Source organism: Mauremys reevesii, linkage group 2 (assembly GCF_016161935.1).
Source record: "Mauremys reevesii isolate NIE-2019 linkage group 2, ASM1616193v1, whole genome shotgun sequence".
Classification (NCBI taxonomy): domain Eukaryota; kingdom Metazoa; phylum Chordata; order Testudines; family Geoemydidae; genus Mauremys; species Mauremys reevesii.
In genome coordinates this window covers 270832247-270854333 of record NC_052624.1, presented here as the reverse complement: position 1 = coordinate 270854333, position 22087 = coordinate 270832247, and the positions used below count along the sequence as shown (strand labels likewise).

Sequence of the window (22087 nt, the reverse complement as noted above, 5' to 3'; positions counted from 1 at the left end):
ATGCAAAATGAAAAACGGGTTCATAGCTTATCTGGCAACTGAAGCACGGGTCGCAACTCCATAGTTATGGCTGAATTGAATTTTGTACTTAGACTATAGAGGAGGCCAGGTGAGGACACTCATAACTGGGGAACTTGCCTTCAGAAACAACAACCAATCACCACCCTTCCTCTGCAGCTAACTGACATGCTACCATTCTATTGGCCTGATGAGTGAAGACTGGACTCAAGAATTCTCCTTAATAAATAATTTTGGCCCCAATTGTCACTGCTCCTTAAAGTTTCTGTGGCTACATACTACCTTGGGCATCAAGGCATGGCTGCCTAGGCTTCACTGTGCACTGGAGTAGCTGAGGCAAGAGTGCAGAGAAACTGAGCTCCAGTTCTCCCCACGGTGCTGCTTTCTGTTGTTGAAGGCAACGAGGAAGAAGTTCAGAGACAGAAAGAATGGGAATGCAAGGGAACGGGGAAACAATGGGGTGTTGGGCCTAGGGTAAGGAAGGTATGTGCATGGGGAAGGAGGCTGTAATAGACAGATGGGCTTTATGCAAATAGGGAGTCTGGAGTGAGAGGCAAAGAAAAGAATCCTGGCCAGAGGCTAGACCCTTGCAACCCACCTACAAGCTTCAGGTTTGGGTCAGATATGAAAATGACTCACTCTTGAGCTTGGGTTGGGCTTTAAAATTAGGTCCAAGCAGACCTTCTTTTCCTGTTCCTGCCTCATCATCCAGTGGAATGAAGTTGAAAGGCTTTCCATGGAACTTACAAACACTGATTCCGTCACCATCCCAGAATCCTGACTGCTGCACAGCCTTCTCTCTCCAACACAACCCTCTCCTTCTACAACATCTTTCTTTTTTGTTAAACACTGTTACCAAGTACTGTATTTAGGTCTTTATCTTGGCTATGCAAGATACAGTGAGGGTTTCAACAATACAACACAGAATACAAAATGACAAACTTTTAAAAATATATAAGGTTATAGGAAAACATCGTCTATTACGGTGGTCACTTATAAGTATATTTCATAGGAGAAATGTTTTTTAAAAAAAACTTAGTTCCTTTTTTACTGGGAATGCTGCTTTCATTTACTTATGGACTAATGTGATTGCAAAGTCAAAGCAAATACAATCAAACTGGGTTCCCGCTCAGTATCAGATATTTCCTCTTTGTCCATACTGAGTTCAATAGGAGTTTAAAATCATAATAAATTAATGTGAATGGAAGTTTTTCAAATCTAATATTCTTGTTGGCTCTTTCAAGGAAATGTCTATCTTCTACTCTTTCCAAAATATTCTATTTCCCTTGCTTCTTAAAGAATTACAAACTATTAGTTCTCTTTTACAATGTGGAGAAATACAGTTATAAACAAGCCCAAATTGAGCAAAAATATTCTAGTAGATGCAATACTATCCATCATTCTTGGACAAAATCTGCCACAGTAGAATTCCCAGGACCACAAATTACAAATAAGCCCACTGAAATATTTTATTTCCACTGCAGTTTTGCAGACATTTAAATACAAATCAAATTTAGTTGTGTCCCACTTACATGCTAACTGGCATAGATATTTATTACTACTTGTAGACTTGACTGCGTCCCTATTGTACCCACAAACAACCCTTTGAAATACAAAAGATTTTTTAGAAATGACCACTAATCTTCTCAAGTAACTCTGCCAGTAAATTTAGCATCTTTGTAGCAAGACAGAATGTGGGATTCATGTCATACTTTGTACTTCCATATATCATGTAAAAACTAAGAATACAGTTATAAGTTAAAATATTAAGGATAAACCATTTCTTTAAAAAAATGTATATAATCTCATATTTCCTGATGTTTCAACACCTTCATGGAACTATTTCCCCCACATACACTCCCAAGTGGGGGGAAAAAAAGTGGCACTGAACTATAAAGGCAATTTTGACAACATGAAGGCAACTTTAAAAATCTGTGATAGCAATGTATTCTGTACAATTTCTGCTAGTAATATTAAAAGAAAGTTGGTAAACTCATTGTTCAGTTGGTCATAACTTACCATAATATTTTTTAACACTCAAAACAATATTAGGCTGAAAAGTTTTGCCATAAATAAAAAACAGAATATTAAGGAGAACAGAGGAAAGACAAGAGTTTGTACAGTATTTGAAGTTTTCAGCATCTGGTGCAATAGGTATTGACTCGGTAGTCTGTAACAGACTTTGAAAACAATCTCTCCCCTGTAATCTCTAACTATTTACTTGGAGTTTGGAATGATTGGAAGACCCAAGTGAAAACAGACATAAATCCTGGACAGCATACAATACTATTTTTTAAACAAGTGTAATTTGTAATCTCAAGGAAGAGAACTCCTTCATTCCATTCAATCCACTTGCTATAAAACAGACATCACTTTACACAAACTAAAAAAAAAACCAAAACTTCAGCATATCCTTTGGCTGAAGATAAAAAGTAGTCATTACAGAATGGCAGAAACAGACATCAGATTTGAGAAGTAGGAATGAAATTCTAAAATAGAAATAATTGAGGAAAACTAATCCAAAGGCTTTGGAATACTTCTGTAACAATGAGTAAACAAACAATCTGAGTATTCTAAAGTTGGGCTTGTTCTACATTAAGCCTTGCTAATTCTCACATAATGAATACTATACTTGATAATTCTAATGATGAGTGGTCTCTTTCCAACTAAACAATTTAAACAGAACATTATAGTACTGTTTCCTATTATTAAAACACCACTACTGTAATTATTATTCTAATTAATACTATAGCCAGCTACATTTGTAAAAATGAAATGACTGACATTTTATGCATTATCTTGGTTTTCTTTATGCTTGCTTATTACCTTGCATACTCCAGTGACACACAATGGGCCTGCCAATCATTGTTGAGAATTCTTACTAGTTAACCACAAAAGGCATTATAAACATTCCCTCACAAAAAGGTATGAATTTACAGTTAATATTGCTTAATTGTATTCCAATCAATTGAATCACTAAAAACCTAGAAAGTCACCAGTTAAGACAACATTCACATCTACATCAATCTCAAGTCATATGCCTGGCCACCCAAGCACACAGCTCAGATTCCTCAGCTCCACAATGAACACACTTCTCACTCCAACCAGGATGGATAAACTGATATTTTGTATTTAAATCACAAATATCAGATTTTTATGTAATTTTTTTAAAATTGTGCTTAAAAGTAAATTTAAAGTTTGTTAAGACCTAAATTTATAATCTATTACAATTTAAATAAATATAAATATGCTGCATCGATGAGCTCAACCTAAAATCTGAATGAATTATGGACATTTCTTTATATAACTAAAAAAGCATCAAGAAGAAAACATCTCTAATTTATGAGGTCCACTCAAACTTTATAAATATATCACATCATATACTGTATTAAGCAAGCATCTATATTGTTTTCAGTCTTTACAATGGAGCAATTTTATCCCCAAATTTAAGGGCTTTCAATTTCTGTTGGGCAGAAAAGCTCTTCCATTAAATTACTTTTGGCAATGGTTTACCCAGCAGGTGCAGAAAGGCTCTTCTCTTCATTTGGATTAGCTCATTCAAAGTTAAAAAAGCAACTGGGAATTGAAAAAGCAGGAAAGTTTGTTTTCTTATTCCAATCTATGAATGAAAACAGGTGGGAAACGATGAGATCTACTAACCCTAACAATCTGAAGGACATGGGGCCAGATGTTCAATGGCATTTTACATGTGTGATTGATGCTTTAGGAAATCCCACGAGGCACCTAAGCAGGCTAGATGCCTAACTCCCACTGAATGTCAATTTATTTTGTTTCAATGGGAGTTAGGTATCTACCCTGCTTAAGAAATCTTGAAAATCCCATTAGGCAGCTATCTGCATTTTAAGGCACCTAAATATCTGCAAAAATCTGGTCCATGGTGACCAGAAACAATCCATCAATTCACTAACTACAGATACTACTTCCTTTGCTTAATAAATCAAAGTTTTAAATGCAAAACATGTTTTATTAAGAAAAATGTTTATGTATACAGCCAGGGGCGGCTCTAGACCCCAGCGCGCCAAGCAGGCGCGCGGCCCCTTTCCGGGCGCGGCGGCGGCTCTCTCGACTGGGACCCAGCCAGGCACGCGACGGGGCGGCCCCTCCCCCCGGCTTCGTTGAGCCTCCCACCGCATGCCTGCGGCGGGGTCAAACGGAAGAAGGGGAAGAAGACCGGGACCGGGAGGGGGCAAGGCGGCGGCGCCGCGCCGCGCGCAACCCTGATGCCTTAGATCCCTGTATACAGCACATAAGGTAGCTTTCTTTATCTAAGAATTTTAAAATGTTGTTTTTGTACTTTTAATTGAATTCCAATTACCATGCAAATGCAGCTTGACAAGTCCAGAGTAAAAAATTGTCTAGTAAATAAAGCAGTCATTCACCATTTTAAACATAATAAACATGTAAAAATTAAGCATCTGAATGTTCACACTATACAATTACTTGCATAAGTGTGCATAGATAGTGTATCCTCCTGGTTAGCAAAAAGTAGTACCAAATTTAGTGTGAGGACTATATTTGGTTACAAATGAACATGAGAATGAACCTCTCTTTAGGAAAATAACTAAAAAGTACAAACACAAAACAAGATTAAAATCAATTTTTTAAATCAAGGTTTCCCACTTGATTTAAATAATTAAAAACTGTTTTAATCTCACTCAAATAAATTAATCTATGCTCCAACATATTATCAGTCCAATTTCTCACAATTACATGTACTCAAATGCACAATGTGAATTTCAACCTCAGATAGATGACTACAGACCTGTCTAGTGGCAATGTGTTATTTGCACATGAACAACTATGAGGTTGAAGTCAATGTTTTGCAGCTGAGTATGACAGTATGAACAAAGTTGTAACATTGAGAGAAGTAGGCTGTAGTGGAGCTCTGTTCTTGGGGGACTCCTATGGGACTTCTCTATTTTGAGCCGTACGAGGCTAGTCAAAGCAAAGCACCTGTAGGGCCGGAATTGAAGCTGAATGTGTATGAGGAGGCTTTAACAGATGGCCATCTGAAGGATGGAAATAATTTAAGATTTCATAGCAACATACTACTTCATAACAGTTGGTTAGTAGGAATCCTGTGTAACACCAACAAAGAAGCTAAGTTCCAACTCAGAGGGTTTTTTTTCACAGCATTAATCTCGCAGGATATTGAGTGCACTGCACCCAGAAGTTTCTAGCATGAGATAACTGGAGCTTTAAGCTCCAGGTAGCTCATCAGGAAGGATGGATTGGAGACTGAGTGCTGCTGAAGCTCAAGCTAGTAATGCAGGGAGGACTCAGCTTTAGAGAGTAAAAAGCTTGAGTTATCTCTCCCAATAAGCTGGTAACGAATACTACAAGCACATAAGAATGATCATATAGTATGCAAAATGTAAAGTAAGATGAATCAAGACACATCCCCAGTAAACAACTTAAAGGGTGGGAGAGTGTGAAACGGTGGTGTCAGGTGTTTTTTTTAAGGAGCACTGGTGTTATCCTATGTCAGAGGGTAGGGAAAGGTGAGTACAACAACCTTTAGCAAGCTTGTTCAAAGGCTTGCAAAAACCCATCTTCAAACTCATCAGTTCATACCTAATAGCCTATATTCTTTACAATCTGATCCCATTCCTTTCCAATTGGAAATAATTTATTACATAAAAAAATTAAGACAGTATATTTACCTTGGCTCCTTGTTCAAATGTACTAATATTACAGGTGTAGCTGTCAGGTTACATTCTCTCCCCAGCCCACATCACTTGGTTACATATTGTACAAATTTTAGTTTTTGCTATTTATTTCCTGTACATTAGTTCTGAATATCCCACTGCTCCTATCTCCAGATTTCTTTGCCGTCTGGTTCTGTGCAAGAGCTACCCCTGCAACTCTAAAGTCATCCACAAGTCAGAATCTCTTAATTTACACCAAGCAACCATTTGATAAAGACAGATATGAAACACATATGGCTGGTCCGAAGAGGATTTTTTTTCCCCCGGGGATGGGTGCGGGGGTAGAAAGGATAAGTTTAGTTGGTCAAAAAAATCCCTGACAATTATAAAAAGATCTGAGGGGCTATAAATATAGCATCAAGCATCACTGCTTAAATACAGAAAGATGTTTCACCGCTTTTCAGAAGTACTGCCCTAGAAGTTTAAAAACCTTTGCTCTTGATTAAGCACCCATATACCTCTTGTGTGATCAATTCTCTATATGTCTAATCTATTGATTTATTATTCAAAGTGAGCAGGCCGAAATTCAACATCAGCAACTTTGACACATTCACTATACAGGTTGTCTTCCTCACTTGTCTTCCCCATGAATCACCATTCTTTTGCACTGCTTAAAGAAGCTACGAGCTTCCTTCCCATTTTTTGATCTTAATGGCCAAGTCTTGTTTCTATTGTCTATGTACTACTAGAAAAGAAAGGTATGCTGAAGAGCTACCTAATCACAGACAAGCATATGCATTCCAGTTTTAGTCATAAAGGACCATCAAGAGAATTAGTGCTATTAATCTTAACAGTTCATTACAAACCACACACCCATTTAGCTGAACAATTCTACTTTCTTAAATATACTTTTAGGAATTCAGTACAAATGCTCACTATTTCGAACCTAATATAAAATAAAATTTAGTAATTAAATTGTTAACTCCCCTTCAATATAAAATAAAACCCTCCTCTACTCCCAATTTCTCTCTACCTCATCCCATTCTCTCCTAAAACCCAAATCACACACTCTCTCTCAACCCTCGTGTTCTGACTCAATAATCCAAGTGTCAAAAAAGAAATAGCATTTCTATTATGCCATGACCACCACTCAGTTTGCCAGACTTGGGGGAAATATTTCTGATAAAGATAGAGAAAAAATTAAATTTAAATTTCTTCTAGTAGGCTATTTCTCTTGACATCTTCACTGAAGCATTCTCTATTAAAAAAAAAATAAGAACACCCTATGCCAGCAACCTCAAAAGTGAATTCAACTATAATTGAATATCCATTTTGGCAACATGCAATCTATTAACATTGTTGACATACATCACCTGCTCTGCATTCTACATAACATGTTCTCTTTACAAGAGCTCTCCCTATATTTAAATGAAGGAGATTGTTCCATTTCTTTATTCCATGATGCAGAAAAAAAATAATGCAAAAATATTTATAGAAAGGTATTTCATAATCATGAGGGCCCAAACAGCAACAAATATCCAAATGCAGCTTCAGCTATAGAACAGCAATTTACAAAAAAAGATGTGACACTGTAATACAACAAAATACCTCAAAAATATTTTACAGTAAGTAGCAAGTAGTAACTAAAGAGCAAAATACCCAAACAGATTTAGCACTTAACATAGCAGATAATTTGTGGTTTAGGTCACTTGTCATCTCAGAAATCCCTGAATCAAAATATGTTAATGTTTCTAGATCAATCCAGACATTTGTAAAATCCATATTCAAAACAGTATATCTGTATTTCCAACAATCCTCATTTTTGTTGTTGAAGACTCTCACTTAGTCAATATGAAAGAAATTCACTCATTATAAAAACTACTTTTTCTTTTTTTTTTTCTTTTTTTTTTTTGGTGGAGATAAGTTACTTAATTTAGTTGGTATTAATTGTGTGGTGGGTTCATTTTCTTCCCCAGCCCGAAGCTTTTATATACATGAGGTTTTACTTCCTCAAGATACATGATCTTTTTGAGTCTTAAAGATGCTTCTGTCAAAATGTTAGCTCTATTTTTATATGTTAAATATTAGACCTATCATTTTATAAGTTAACTATTAATTCTATTTACTATACAGTATTACTGACTATTTTAAAATACTTTGTGGGTAGGATTGCACTGGAGTACCACAGGCTTCTTTTGTAACTTTGTTTTGCCTCACCACATACTTTCCAAAATAATATACTTTAAGTCACATACTAAATTCACCATAATTTTATGAACAATTTTACAACTCTGAAGATTTTATGATCACTGAGCAGTTAACAAGAAGTCACCAACTTTATATAGGAGATTTCATTTTTACAACGTTCTCAATAACAGATATGTATTGGTACATCAATGTATGCCAATCACATGGTCTTGAGCAAATCAAATTCCATTTTAAACTAAAAAGATAATACCTGCATTATTAGTTCCCTTATTTCACTTGGGTTCCCCCTACTCCAATTAAGCAATATTTAATACACAACATGATATCCTTAAATGCTTTCTCAAGGTAACTAAAGGTTGTAATACTTACTATCAGGCATTGTTAGCCAGGAATTTGTCTTCAGTTTTGCAAGATGGAATAAGCTATAAGAAAATAAAAATATAATCTGAGTAGAAGTCAAGACATAATGTACATTGGTTTAATACATTAATTTCAAATGCAAAACATGCTTTGATACACTTTTTTCCTTATGTATACAGCAGATAGAAGGCAGTTTTATGTAACTAACAATTTTTTTTTTACAAAGCCATTTTTGTGTTTGTTTGAATTCCAATTTCCATCCAATTGCAGCTTGACAATTCACAAGTAAAAAACTATCTAATAATACATAATTCATCATTTTCTAACATCATAAAAACAAAAATTAGTAATCTGACTACATGAACGTTGAGTTATATTATTGTTTAGATGTAGAGATACGGTATCCTCTGGTTAGCAAAAAGAAGTATCAAATTTAATAAAACTACATTTAGTTGCAAATCAACGTTTTAATGGTTATAACAACCAACAAGAATGAACCTCTCAAAGATAATAACTAAAGAGTAAAATAAAAAATATGATTAAAATCAATTATTTAAATCAAGGTTTAGTGATTTTAATCAATCTACCTTGTCTGAAAAGTATGCCTCTCCACAAGGACAAAGTTACAGCTTTTATTTTTATTTTTTGAGGAAAGAGAAAGCATGTGTATTGTGGGTGGTGCATGTTTGTATAATAAAGATAAATTAATGACTGTTGGTTGAAAATTTGATTCGGGGATTACAGAGAACAGATATTTTCTGGCTTCATTAAGGATGCATTTGTAGTACACATAACTGAGCAGCCTTAACAAGGTTTTAATTAAAAGAGCCTGACGTTTGAGTGTTGAATTTTTGACAACCACAATGAATGGGGACATGATACACTTTGCCAGTGAAACATTATAGGTAGAAGGTAGAGACAAATATAATTATGGCCTGACACGTCCTGTTATAAGACCCTATTTTTGAAAGCTTATAAATTTAACAAACCTCAATTGTTCAGGCTGAAGTTTTTCATACCAGGTGTGTGCCTAATGCTGAATTTTTAGGAAATTTTGTGCTAAAACAGTTTAACTGTTTCTGAGAACAAACTTAGGAAAGACACATTTTGCCCACATAAAAATATTCTTACAACCTTTTCTTTGAGAAGTTTTAGCACCCCCATGCTTTAGAACTGGCAGTGGAAATCTGAGGAGTCACCTTGGTGTGAGGGGTGTGGCATTTCTCCCAAGTCCACAGGGATAGGAAAGCTGCAAAGAGGAACCAGCCAGAGACAGTGACTGGACTTTCTCTGTGATGACTGGCTGCGTGCTCCATACCTTCCCCTTCCTCAGTCTCTTCATGCTATGGCACTAGAGTTGCCAGCTTTCTAACTGCACAAAACCAAACACCCTGCCCTGTCCCTTCTCTGAGGCCCTGCCCCCACTTGCTCCATTTCCCCCTACCCCCCATCGTTTGCTCTCCCCTACCCTCACTCACTCTCACCGGGCTGGGGCAGCAGATTGAGGTGCGGGAGAGGGCTCTGGGCTGGGGGTTCAGGCTCTGGGTAGGGCCAGAAATAAGGGGTTCAGGGTGTGGGAGAGGGCTCTGCGCTGGGGGGGGGGGACTCCAGCTGGGGGTGAGGGATCTGGCGTGGGACTGGGGATAAGGGGTTTGGGGTGGAGGAGAGGGCTCTGGGCTGGGGCACAGGGTTGGGATGCAGGGGGGTGACGGCTCTGGCTGGGGGTGCAGGCTCTGGGATGGGGCTGGTATGTTAGCAACAAGGGGAAAGTGTGGGCCCCTTACTGAATGAGGGAGGCAACTAGTGACAGAGGATGTGGAAAAAGCTAATGTACTCAATGATTTTTTTGCCTCTGTCTTCCCGAACAAGGTCAGCTCCCAGACTGCTGCACTGGGCAGCACAGCATGAGGAGGAGGTGACCAGCCCTCTGTGGAGAAAGAAGTGGTTCAGGACTATTTAGGAAAGCTGGACGAGCACAAGTCCATGGAGCCGGATGCGCTGCATCTGAGGGTGCTAAAGGAGTTAGCAGATATGACTGCAGAGCCATTGGCCATTATCTCTGAAAACTCATGGCAATCGGGAGAGGTCCCAGATGATGGGAAAAAGGCTAATGTAGTACCCATTTTTAAAAAAGGGAAGAAGGAGGATCTGGGGAACTACAGGACAGTCAGACTCACCTCACTCTCTGGGAAAAAAATCAAGGAGCAGGTCATCAAGGAATCAATTCTGAAGTTCTTAGAGGAGAGGAAAGTGATCAGGAACAGTCAGCATGAATTCACCAAGGGCAAGTCATGCCTGACTAACCTAATTGCCTTCTATGAGGAGATAACTGGGTCTGTGGATGAGGAGAAAGCGGTGGACGTGTTATACCTTGACTTTAGCAAAGCTTTTGATACGGTCTCCCACAGTATTCTTACCAGCAAGTTGAAGTAGTATGGGCTGGATGAATGGACTATACGGTGGATAGAAAGCAGGCTAGATCATCGGGCTCAACGGGTAGTGATCAATAGCTCAATGTCTAGTTAGCAACCAGTATCACGTGGAGTGCCCGATCCTGGGTCGATCCTGGGGCCAGTTTTGTTCAAAATCTTAATTGACGATCCGGAGATGGCATGGACTGCACACTCGGCAAGTTTGCAGATGACACTAAACTGGGAGGAGTGGTAGATCCGCTGGAGGGTAGGGATAGGATACAGAGGACCCTAGACAAATTGGAAGATTGGGCCAAAAGAAATATGATGAAGTTCAACAAGGACAAGTGCAGAGTCCTGCACATAGGATGGAAGAATCCCAAGCACTGCTAAAGACTAGGGACTGAATGGCTGGGCAGCAGTTCTGCAGAAAAGGACCTAGGGGTTACAGTGGGTGAGAAGCTGGATATGAGTCAACAGTGTGCCCTTGTTGCCAAGAAGGCTAATGGCATTTGGGGCTGTATAAGTACGGCCATTGCCAGCAGATCGAGGGACGTGATCATTCCTCTCTATTCAACAATGGTTAGGCCTCATCTGGAGTACTGTGTCTAGTTTGGGGCCCCACACTACAAGAAGGATGTGGAAAAACTAGAGAGAGTCCAGCGGAGGGCAACAAAAATGATTAGGGGGCTGGAGCACATGACTTATGAGGAGAGGCTGAGGGAACTGGGATTGTTTAATCTGCAGAAGAGAAGAATGAGGGGGGATTTGATAGCTGCTTTCAACTACCTGAAAGGGGGTTCCCAAGAGGATGGATCTAAACTGTTCTCAGTAGTACCAGATGATAGAACGAGGAGCAATGGTCTCAAGTTGCAGTGGGGGAGGTTTAGGTTGGATATTAGGAAAAACTTTTTCACTAGGAGGGTGATGAAGCACTGGAATGGGTTACCTAGAGAGGTGCTGGAATCTTAGAGGTTTTTAAGGTTAGATTTGACAAAGCCCTGGCTGGGATGATTTAGTTGGGGTTGGTCCTGCTTTGAGCAGGGGGTTGGACTAGATGACCTCCTGAAGTCCCTTCCAACCCTGATATTCTGTGATTCTATGGAGATGAGGGGTTTGGGGTGCAGGCTCCAGAAGGGAGTTTGGGTGTGGGAGGGGACTCCAGGCTGGGGCAGGGTGTTGGGGGGGTCCTGGAAGCACTTACCGCGCCTCCCAGGAAGCGGCCGCCAAGTCATTGCAGTCCCTAGGTGTGTGGGCAGCCAGGGAGGCTCCACACACACTGCCCTCACTCACCTCCCCCGCAGCTCCCACTGGTTGCAGTTCCCAGCCAATGGGAGCTGCGGAGCTGGCACTCGGGGAGGGGGCAGCACACAGAGCCCCCTGGCCGCCCATGCGCCATGGAGCCGCAAGGACCTGATGGCCGCTTCCAGGCGCTGCGCGGAGCTAGGGCAGGCAGGGAACCTGCCTTAGCCCTGGGCCCCCGGTGCACCACCGACCGGACTTTTAACGGCCCAGTCAGCAGTGCCAACCGGAGCCGCCAGGGTCCCTTTTCAACTGGGTGTTCGAGTCAAAAAACCGGACACCTGGGAACCCTCCACTTACCCTCTTCTCCCCTTCTCTTCCCCCCACCCCTGCTTGGTAGGATGCAGAAGCTCCTTGACAGAGGTCAACAATGGACACTGTCTTTACCCTCTGGCTGATCTGTACCAAGAATTTAACCTCCCACTTCACATGGCATATATTGACATCAAGGCGGCTTTTGATTGAGTCAACAGGTTAGCACTTTCACTCTCACTAAAAGAAGCTGGTGCCCCAGATATTCTGATAAATGTGGTGCATAGTCTTCACCTCAGTACTTGTGTGAAAAGTCATGCCGGTTAACAGCTTTCGCTGGATTTCTTCCCAACTTTGGGTGTGCAACAGAGATGCACTCTCACTCTGGCACTTTCCTAATATCCAGTCGATACCTTGACATACTTAATGCTCCTCATATCAGAATCAACATTAGTTAAGAAAAGTTCACCAACCAACACTACACTGATGAAGTAGCCTTGCCTGGGGAGAAGTCAGAGAATCTCAGTCCCACCCTCCAAGGTTTCCAGGAGGCTACCCACCCTATGGGGTTGAACGTCACATGCCAAAAGACCAAGGTCCAGAACCTTGGAGCTGGGCCACCACAATACCTGGTGAAGATGTGGTTCAAAACTGTCATCTACCCAGGCTGAAAGCAAAGTTCAGATGGTCAAAACAAACCAGACATTCGCTGACAAAGACATCTTGTCACTTCCTGCATGAAGTTCACATCTCACTTACAGATGCAAAAACATCTTCAAGCTGAGACAAAGTTCTGGATCACTCAAACCTGTCTACCTCTACTGATGTATGGATTACAAACCTGGACTCTATAGGCAGATTTTGAGTGGCTAGAGGCTTTCCATATGCGTTGTCAACACTGAATCCTGAACATAAAGTGGTTTGACTTTATGCAAAACATTATCTTGCTGAGAGATGCTTTCTTTCAATCGCTCATTATATTCAAAAGCAGCATTGTATGCTCTTCAGTCATGTGGTCAAATTGGACAAAAACCACTCTAGCACACCATGCTCTCAAATTCCCCACTGATGCATGAACAGGTGCACATCCTGACCCTACCTGGCACCGCCAACTGGGCCACCACAGAGATCTCTAGATCCTCAGGATTGAGCTAGAACGGGAAACTTTCCTACACAATGCCTAGTCACAAATCTGAAGAACTGTGCCATACTGAGAGGTCAATAGAGGTGGTTTTGGAATAAATTGATAAATTAAACAGCAGTAAGTCACCAGGACCAGATGGTATTCCCCTAAGAGTTCTGAAGGAACTCAAATATGAAAGTGCACAACTACTAAATGTGGTGTGTAACTTATTGCTTAAATCAGCATCTGTATCAGATGACTGGAAGATAGCTAATGTAACATGATTTTTAAAAGACACTAATGAGACTATACTTCCAATTACAGGCCAGTAAGCCTATCTTCTGCATCAGGCAAACTGGTTGAAAATATAGTAAAGAACAGAATTATCAGACACACACATCAAATGGATATGTTGAGGAAGAGTTAACCCCGGTTTTGTGAAGGGAAATCATGCCTCACTAATCTACTAGAATTCCTGGAGAGTGTCCACAAGTATGTGGACAAAGGTGATCCAGTCATTATAGTGTACTTGAACTTTCAGAAAGCCTTCACAAGGTCCCTCAAAAAAGGCTCTTAAGCAAAATAAGAAATAATGGAATGAGAGGGAAGGCCCTTTCATGGATCAGTAGCTGGTTAAAAGATAGGAAATAAAGGTAGGAATAAATGGTCAGTTTTCACAGTGGAGTTAGGTAAATAACCGGGTCCTCCAAGGATCTGTACTGGGACCAGTGCTATTCATCATAATCATACATGATCTGGAAAAAGGGGTAAACAGTGAGGTGGCTAAGTTTGCATATGATACAAAATGATTTAATATCGTTAATTCCAAAGCTGACTGGGAAGAATTAGAAAAGGATCTCCCAAAACTGAGTGACTGGGCAACAAAATGGCAGATGAAATGCAATGTTGCTAAGTGCAAAGTAATGCACATTGGAAAACATAATCCCAACTATACATATAAAATGATGGGGTCTAAATTAGCTGTTACTACTCAAGAAAGAGATCTTGGAGTCATTGTGGATAGTTCTCTCTAAACATCTGCTCAACTTGCAGCAGCAGTCAAAAAAGCTAACAAAGTCAGGAACCATTAGGAAAGGGATAGACAATAATACTGAAAATATCATAATGGCACTATATATACCCATGGTATACCCACACTTGAATAGTGCATGCAATTCTGGTCACCCCAACTCAAAAAAAATGCATTAGAAATGGAAAAGGTACAGAGAAGGGCAACAAAAATGACTAAGGGTATGGAACAGCTTCCACGTGAGGAGAGATTAAAAAGCCTGAGACTGTTAATCTTGGAAAAGAGACAATTAAGGGGTGATATGCTAGAGGTCTATAAAATCATGAATGGTGTGGACAAAATGAATAAGTATTATTTACCCTGTCACATAACACAAGAACCAGGGGTCACCCAATGAAATTAATAGGCAGCAGATTTATCACAAACATAAGGACGTACTTCTTCACACAGTACACAGTCAACCTGTGGAACTCTTTGTCAGGGGACGTTGTGAAGGCCAAAAGTATAACTAGATTTACAAAAATAATTACATATGTTCCCTGAATATAGGTCCATCAATAGTTATTAGACAACATGGTCAGGGACCACATTCTGGGTGTCCCCAAGTCTCTGACTGCCAGAAGCTGGAACTGGACCACACAATAACTACCCTGTTCTGTCTATTCCCTCTGAAGCACCTGGCACCGGTATTTGCCAAAAGACAGGATACTGGGCTAGATGGACCATTAGTCTTACCCAGATTGTCATTCTTACGCATGACACCATCAACCTATATACTCTAGCTAACATAACAGTCCTCAGTAGACTATGCGTGTTTGATGATTATGATGTGTGAAGTGTACATGCTTTCAGTTTTAAGCAAAGAGCTTTAGGATATGTCTATACAGCAAACCCACCAAAAAACCCACACCTCATGGCTGGCCCATGCCAACTGACTCAGGCTAGCGGGGCTCAGGCTAGCGGGGCTCAGTAAACATTTCTCTGTAAACTTCCAGGCTCAGGCTGAAGCCCAAGCTCTGGGACTCCCCGCCTTGCAGGGTCCTAGATCCCAGGCCCCAGCTCATCCATCTACAAAGCAGTGAAACAGACACACAGCCGTAGCCTCGGTCAGCTGGCGCGAGTCTGAGTTGGCTGGCACAAGCCAGCCGTGGTTGTCTAGGGTATGGCTACACTGGCGAGTTGCAGCGCTGGAAAGCCTCCACCAGCGCTGCAGTAAAGTGCCACACACCTGCAGCACTTCAGCGCTGCAACTCTCCTGGCTGCAGCGCTGGCCGCACACCACTCTCAGCAGGGGGGGAGAAGGGAGCGCTGCTGCTGCAGCGCTGGTCATCACATGTGGCCACACACCACAGTGCTGATTGTGATTGGCCTATATATATGTATCTGTAGATGCTTTTTTTAATTTTCTCTGTTTTTTTTTTTTTGTTGTCTCTTTGTTGTTTGTTTTGAACTCGACTCCCGATCCCTCTTCTGATGAGCTGTCAATCAATCTGTGAACAATCAAATGAGATAATGAGGCAGGCAGGGAGTGAGTGTTGCTTGACAGAAACACAGGGGGGCAGGGAGAGGGAGAGTCGTGTTTGGCTGCAGGCTGTTTGCAGTTTTAAGTTAAGGGGAGGGGGGGGGACATGTTCTGATTTTTTTTTTCAGGAAGCACACACACAGTGTTCCAAAAAAAAACTCTCTCTCTCTCTCCCCCCCCCCCCACACCCACCCCCACCCCACCCCTTTTTTGAAAGCAAAGCACCACACTGCTGGCCTGCTGCTGGGATAGCTGCCCATCCTCCCAACAGCGCTGCAAATGCTGCAAATGCACACACCAGCAGCACACACCAGCTGTGTGCTGGCACACACCAGCCACTGGCCACACACAGCTGGGCGCTGCGCGACCAGCAGCCCAGCGCGATTTGTAAGTGTAGCCATACCCCTAGTTGCTGTGTAGACATATCCTTAGAGCTATGGCTCCGTCAGAATGTTGCTCTATTCTGACAAGTGACTAAAATTGGTATGTGGGATAGAAAAAGCACAGCTTTACTTTCAGATCCCAGGCTTAATTTGAATGACAGGCAGTTAGAAAAGCCATTCTTTAACTTTTAACCACACCAAATTTGATATAAATCCATAATACCATTTATTTGTATAGACTTTTTCATTATGCCTAGTGAAAAACATATATAATTTAATATTCCAATCAATGAATATTATCATCTGTGCTGGCAGACCCCATCCACCTGAAAATAGCTGCTACACAAACTCTAGAAAGTCACAAACACTGACTTTGTTACAGTGCGAAGTCTTTTGATCAGCATGCCCTGGAAGACCAAAAGAGCTCTGCAGCAGGTTAGTGCATGGTGGGCTCTTACAAGCTAAAAATGTCACATACCATATTCCACAATTCCAAATTCAATCTCCCTTCCTGTTGCCATGCATTCCAGGAGAATTACTACAGCCTTTGGGTTGAAGTAAATCAACCAGTGCAATGCCCAGTAATTATAGCTCTAGGCTCAGCCTCCAATCAGCCAGCTAGAAGTTACTATGTCAATTTGAAATGTGTGTGATGGTCGGGAGGAATAGTAATACTTCCTTCCTTCTTTTCCTGTCCTTAACCAACTAGTCTATTTGATCCCACAACAAAGTCACAATCCTGAGTCTGTGGGAGGAAATATAGTATTGTGATTGGGGTACAGGAATGGGAGGCAGGAGATCTGTATTTTTATTAACAGCTCTTTCACAAGCCTTGTGAGACACTAATTTTGGATTTCCCAACTTGAGATTTCTAGGGTTCTCTTTCAGAAGGGATGAACAGCCCCTAAATCCAAATAAAAATTGTGATATAAGTGTTCAGTATCTCTGAAAAATCAGGCACTAGGCATCTCAGGTTGGGTACCCAAGAACTGAAGCATTCAAAATTAATGTTCACTTGTACATTTTGCCTTTCACCTCTGTTCAAGTTCCCCATCCGCAATATTGAGAAAATGTGTCACACAGGGGTATTTGTGACGCTAAATGTATTTTTTTGTAAAGCAGACAGAGATCCTCAATAGGTACTACTGATGTATATGTTCAAATATGACACTGTTGCCATGGAAACTACCACAAATTCAGCATTTATATGCTGCAGAATCAATTTAAAAGAAAAAACTGATTGAAAAGGAACAAGCCTATTTTTAAATAAATCTTCAATAATTACAAAACATGGCAAGAAAATGTATGAAACAAGTCGGCAAAAAGGAAAGTTTTCCCCATGTAGTTGACAGTCACAAAGCTAACATGCTCATCCACAAAAAAAGAAGCCTAAAAGTGCCAAAGTACTGGCAATCATCTTATTTCACCCTGATATGATGCTCCTAAGCTACTCAGTATGCCAGCCATCAGTTTCCATTTCTCTCAGAAAGGCCCATCTCTGAAAGTGCCACCTCAGAATTTAGCTATTAGCATAAAATAGTAGAGAAGCACCACATTAAAATAAAACCAACTGAAAGCACTGATAAAAATACTATTTATATATATTTAATCACATAAAAATGATATAAATTGATTAGAGGGAACCACACATTTTGGAACAAAATGTACTACTAATTGCTTAAGATTCTTTGAACAGCTGTCGTCTACTAACTTTTGCTTTCTATGCTAAACTATGATAATCCCATTCATAGACATTTTTATTTAAAACTCTCTATCATTAGCCATTTTAGTGATGTCAAAATACAGATGTTACATGGCACAAAATTCATGAAACAGTTTATTTTCATTTCCTTTAAAGCTTATGGAGCCAGAACAATGGCAGTCTATTTCCTTAACAGGTCTCTGATACACCAACCAATCAATCATCTGGGAATCTGAAAGTCAGTGTTACTACTGTGGGCACCTACTAGCACCCACTGCAGTTAGGAAACAAATTTCCTTCATAGAGTCACAGAAATTCAGGGCTGCAAGGAACCTCAAGAGGTCATCTATAGCAGCTCCGACAAGTCTTTATATAACCTGTTCTTAAAAACCTCCAATTCCAGGGATTATACAACCTACCTTGGTAAACTAGTCCTAGAGTTAGAAAGTTTTCTTCATAGTTAGCCCACTACAAACAAATAACTGATTGTGAGATTCTTTGGTATTTTATCTCTGCCCCAAGGGGATTTTCTCCACTCCCCAACCCTTGGAACAAAGTCTGTATTTGAGTGGGAAACATGGTGTGGAGAAAGTGAATAGAGAAGTGCTATTTACCCCTTCATGCAACACAAAAACTCGCTGCCTATTAATTTCACTGGGTCCAAAACAAACATAAGGAAGTACTTCTTCACACAACACACAGATCACCTGGGGAAGTCATTGTCAGGGGATGTTGTGAAGGCCAAATCTATAACTGAGTTTAAAAAAAAAAAAAGGAATTAGATGAGTTCATGGGGGATAGGTCCAAGAATGGTGTCATAGGTCTCACCCCCACTCTGAATGTTAGGGTACAGATGTGGGGACCTGCATGAACACCTCTAAGCTTAACTACCAGCTTAGATCTGGTCTCGCTGCCACCATCCAGATGTATGAGTTACCTGGAGAAAACTGTCTTCCCCCCAAAAACCTTCCCCTCCCTGGGTAGCCTTGAGAGACTCCTCCACCAATTCCCTGGTGAGTCCAGATCCAATTCCCTTGGATCTCAAAAACAGGGGAAAAAATCAATCAGGTTCTTAAAAAGAAGGCTTTTAATTAAAGAAAAGAAAGGTAAAAGAAAAAAACCTCTGGGAGACAGCATACAAGCTGATCTCACAGACAACAGATTTAAAACACAGGATGTTCCCCTGGGCAAAAACCTTAGTACACAAAAGAATACCCAAATTTGATTACTCCCCTAATTGCACAAAGACAAGTAACAAAAGAAAATAAACATAAACCTATTTCATAGAATCATAGATTATTAGGGTTGGAAGGGACCTCAGATCATCTAGTCCAACCCCCCTGTTCAAAGCAGGACCAATCCCTAAATGGCCCCCCTCAAGGATTGAACTCACAACCCTGGGTTTAGCAGGCCAATGCTCAAACCACTGAGCTATCCCTCCCCTCCTTTCTAAAACTTACTACTCTGATAAGAGGCTGCTTCCTTGATCTTTTTCACTCCAGCTGAAACTGACTCTAAACAAAGGAAACTTCCCTCCTTCCTTTTGAAACATCTTGTTCCCCCATTGGTTCCTCTGGTCAGGTGTCAGCTAGGCTAGGTGAACTTCTTAACCCTTTGCAGGTAAAAGAAGCATTAACCCTTAACTATCTGTTTATGACAAATGGCTATTAGCCAAGATGGTCAGGGACACAACCCAATGCTCTGGATGTCCCTAAACCTCTAACTGCCAGAAGCTGGGACTGGACCACAGGGGATCACACAATTACCCTGTTTTGTCCATTCATTCCATTGAATGAACCTGGCACTTACCACTGTCAGAAGACAGGATACTCTGCTAGATAGACCACTGGTCTGACCCAGCATGGCTATTCTTATGTTCTTAGTAATTCCATTTTATTAGACCTGAAATGGAAGGTCAATCATACTCTTTGCAGGTTTAGTACTGCACAGTCTAATGGAATGCCAATGTTACTAGAATTCTAATGTCTCTTATAAAGAAGAAATTCCAAATTTTGATACAGGTACACACATACATGCTCACACAGACATGTGCACACTAGGATAGGGGTAAGAGAAAGAAAGCAGAGGAGAAAAAGATGTTAAACTTCCTTCCCCATATATTATTTGAAACTAGAAATCAATCACTGCTGCTAAATGCTATCTTATTTGCAAATTAATTATCTTCAGTTCCCACTTTTAACACTGTTTTTTTCTGAATGAGCAATCACAGACCTGCCAACTCACTCATATTGGCAGATTTTAGAGTGTCCTTTCCTCCTATGAAGGATTTAATAGTGTGCTTCAAAAGCAATTTAAAGTCTCACTTAGTGAAGTTCTCCCAGTGTAATGGCCCTACAATCAGTATTTTAATCCCCCAAATTTGTAATTTCTCAGTGGTAATTTTATGTAAACATTTTAGTGCTATTTACAGAGTCTTTCAACAGACATTCTCTGTACTGCAGTCCATGATACCATAAACAAATTCCCCCCAAAGGTCAAGTTTAGTCTCTATAATATATCAGCGCCAGAGAGATAGTTGGAAAGCTATCACATAATTACTAATAGTCACAAAATTGTGTAACTTTCATTTAACACTACACCGGTCAGATCTGCATTGTCACACTTCATTGTCATGTGTTGCCATGACACAATCATCATAAGAGTGTCAGGCAAGCAAATGATATTTGTTAGCATTAAATGGACTCACTGAACATTCACAGCTTGACAGCATGCTACAATATTTGTATCATGGTGTTTTGTCAATACCACACAAGACCTACATTTATACCAATACAGGATATCACTCAAAAAACCCAGAAATGCAGAGAACCTCCTGATCACAGACCTGCATCCAGACACTCCAGTACCAAAGGACATAGCGGTGTCACAGGCCTATTTGATCAACTAGTAGAGCAAGCGTAAACATCACAACACAGTATCTGGGTGCTGTCCCGTGATGAGTTTGCTGCCCTTTTCCACTGCAGCGCCCGGGGGTCGGTCACTCGCTGTGGACACTGACGTGGTGAAGCCACAGCAAGGCTTGGGAGGATGGCAAGCAGCCAGGGCAAACTTTGCAACACAGCCCCACACCGGTGTTTCGGGACACCTCGAGCGCTCTGCGATGTGATTTCACGCCAAGTGACTTCCCAACCCAGCAGAGCGCCGCGCACGGCTTGTGGGCACTTAGCAAAGGTCAGGTGGGTGCCCCAGGGTTAGGGTCACCAGATGTCCTGATTTTATAGGGACAGCTCCGATATTTGGGGCTTTTTTAAATATGGGGTCCTATTACCCCTCACCCCCAACCCGATTTTTCACACTTGCTGTCTGGTCACCCTACCCAGGGTGCGCAGAGCGCGGTGCACCAGGAGCTCGGGAACGGCGGGGCAGGGGGGACAGTCAGGCATGAGGGTACAGGCGGCGGGGGGGCGGCTCATGGCTCCCCGCACGCTATTCACCCCCTCCCCCACTTCGTGGGGAGCCACAACCCCGACCGCCTTAGCTTCGCTGCTGCTGCTGCCGCCTGTCGCCTCAGCCCGGCCCCCGCCCCGTGCTTCATCCCCCTCGCAGACTCACCTCAGCCACTACTCCTCTTCCTCGGATTAGCCGCAGCCATGTTGCCCCGCCCCCTATTAAGGCTGCTGCTACGCTAGCGCGCGGAGCACTGTGGGAGTTGTAGTTCTTTTGGGGGCGGGCTCCTCGCCTTCCGGGATCGCTGTCGCGGCCCAGTCTCCTAGTTACCCCGCGAGGCGCGACCCCTGGCACAGAGGCTGCCTGACCCCTGGGGCAGCCCTGCCGCAGCTGAGTGTCACTGGGGGAAGCCGGGTGGGGGAGCAGCTCAGGGCTGTAAATCCCAGCATGCTGTGCGAGGGATCCGCGGAATTCTCCGCCGCCGGCCTTGGCCCCGCCCCGCCCCTATTCTGGCCCCGCCCATTTCCGAGCCAAGCCGTTGCCCCCTCCTCTCCGTCCCCTTTTGCGTCTAACGGCTCCTGCGGGGCGCGCTCGGCGTTGCTGAGCTGCACTCACGCGCGCCCGGCAGAAAACCCCCAGTCGCTGCCAATCTGAGTGGGGGGGAGCCCTCGCTGGCCGCGCGTGGGGCGATCAGCCCCT

The 22087-nt window shown here is 41.8% G+C and overlaps 1 protein-coding gene across 5 annotated transcripts in view; it reads right to left on the bottom strand.

Annotated features, from left to right (window-relative positions):
* Positions 1–21692, bottom strand: part of EFR3A (EFR3 homolog A) — a 148388-nt gene extending 126696 nt beyond the window's left edge. For 4 of the 5 annotated variants that reach the window (XR_005594154.1, XM_039524981.1, XM_039524982.1 and 1 more), the window contains exons 1-2: positions 21554–21692; positions 8265–8317 (exon numbers count right to left, since the gene is read on the bottom strand). The gene's annotated coding sequence lies outside the window, so the exon portion shown is untranslated. The remainder of the gene's footprint in view (positions 1–8264; positions 8318–21553) is intronic. The other variant, XM_039524984.1, reaches the window with a different exon arrangement.
* Positions 21693–22087: the final 395 nt, after the last annotated feature.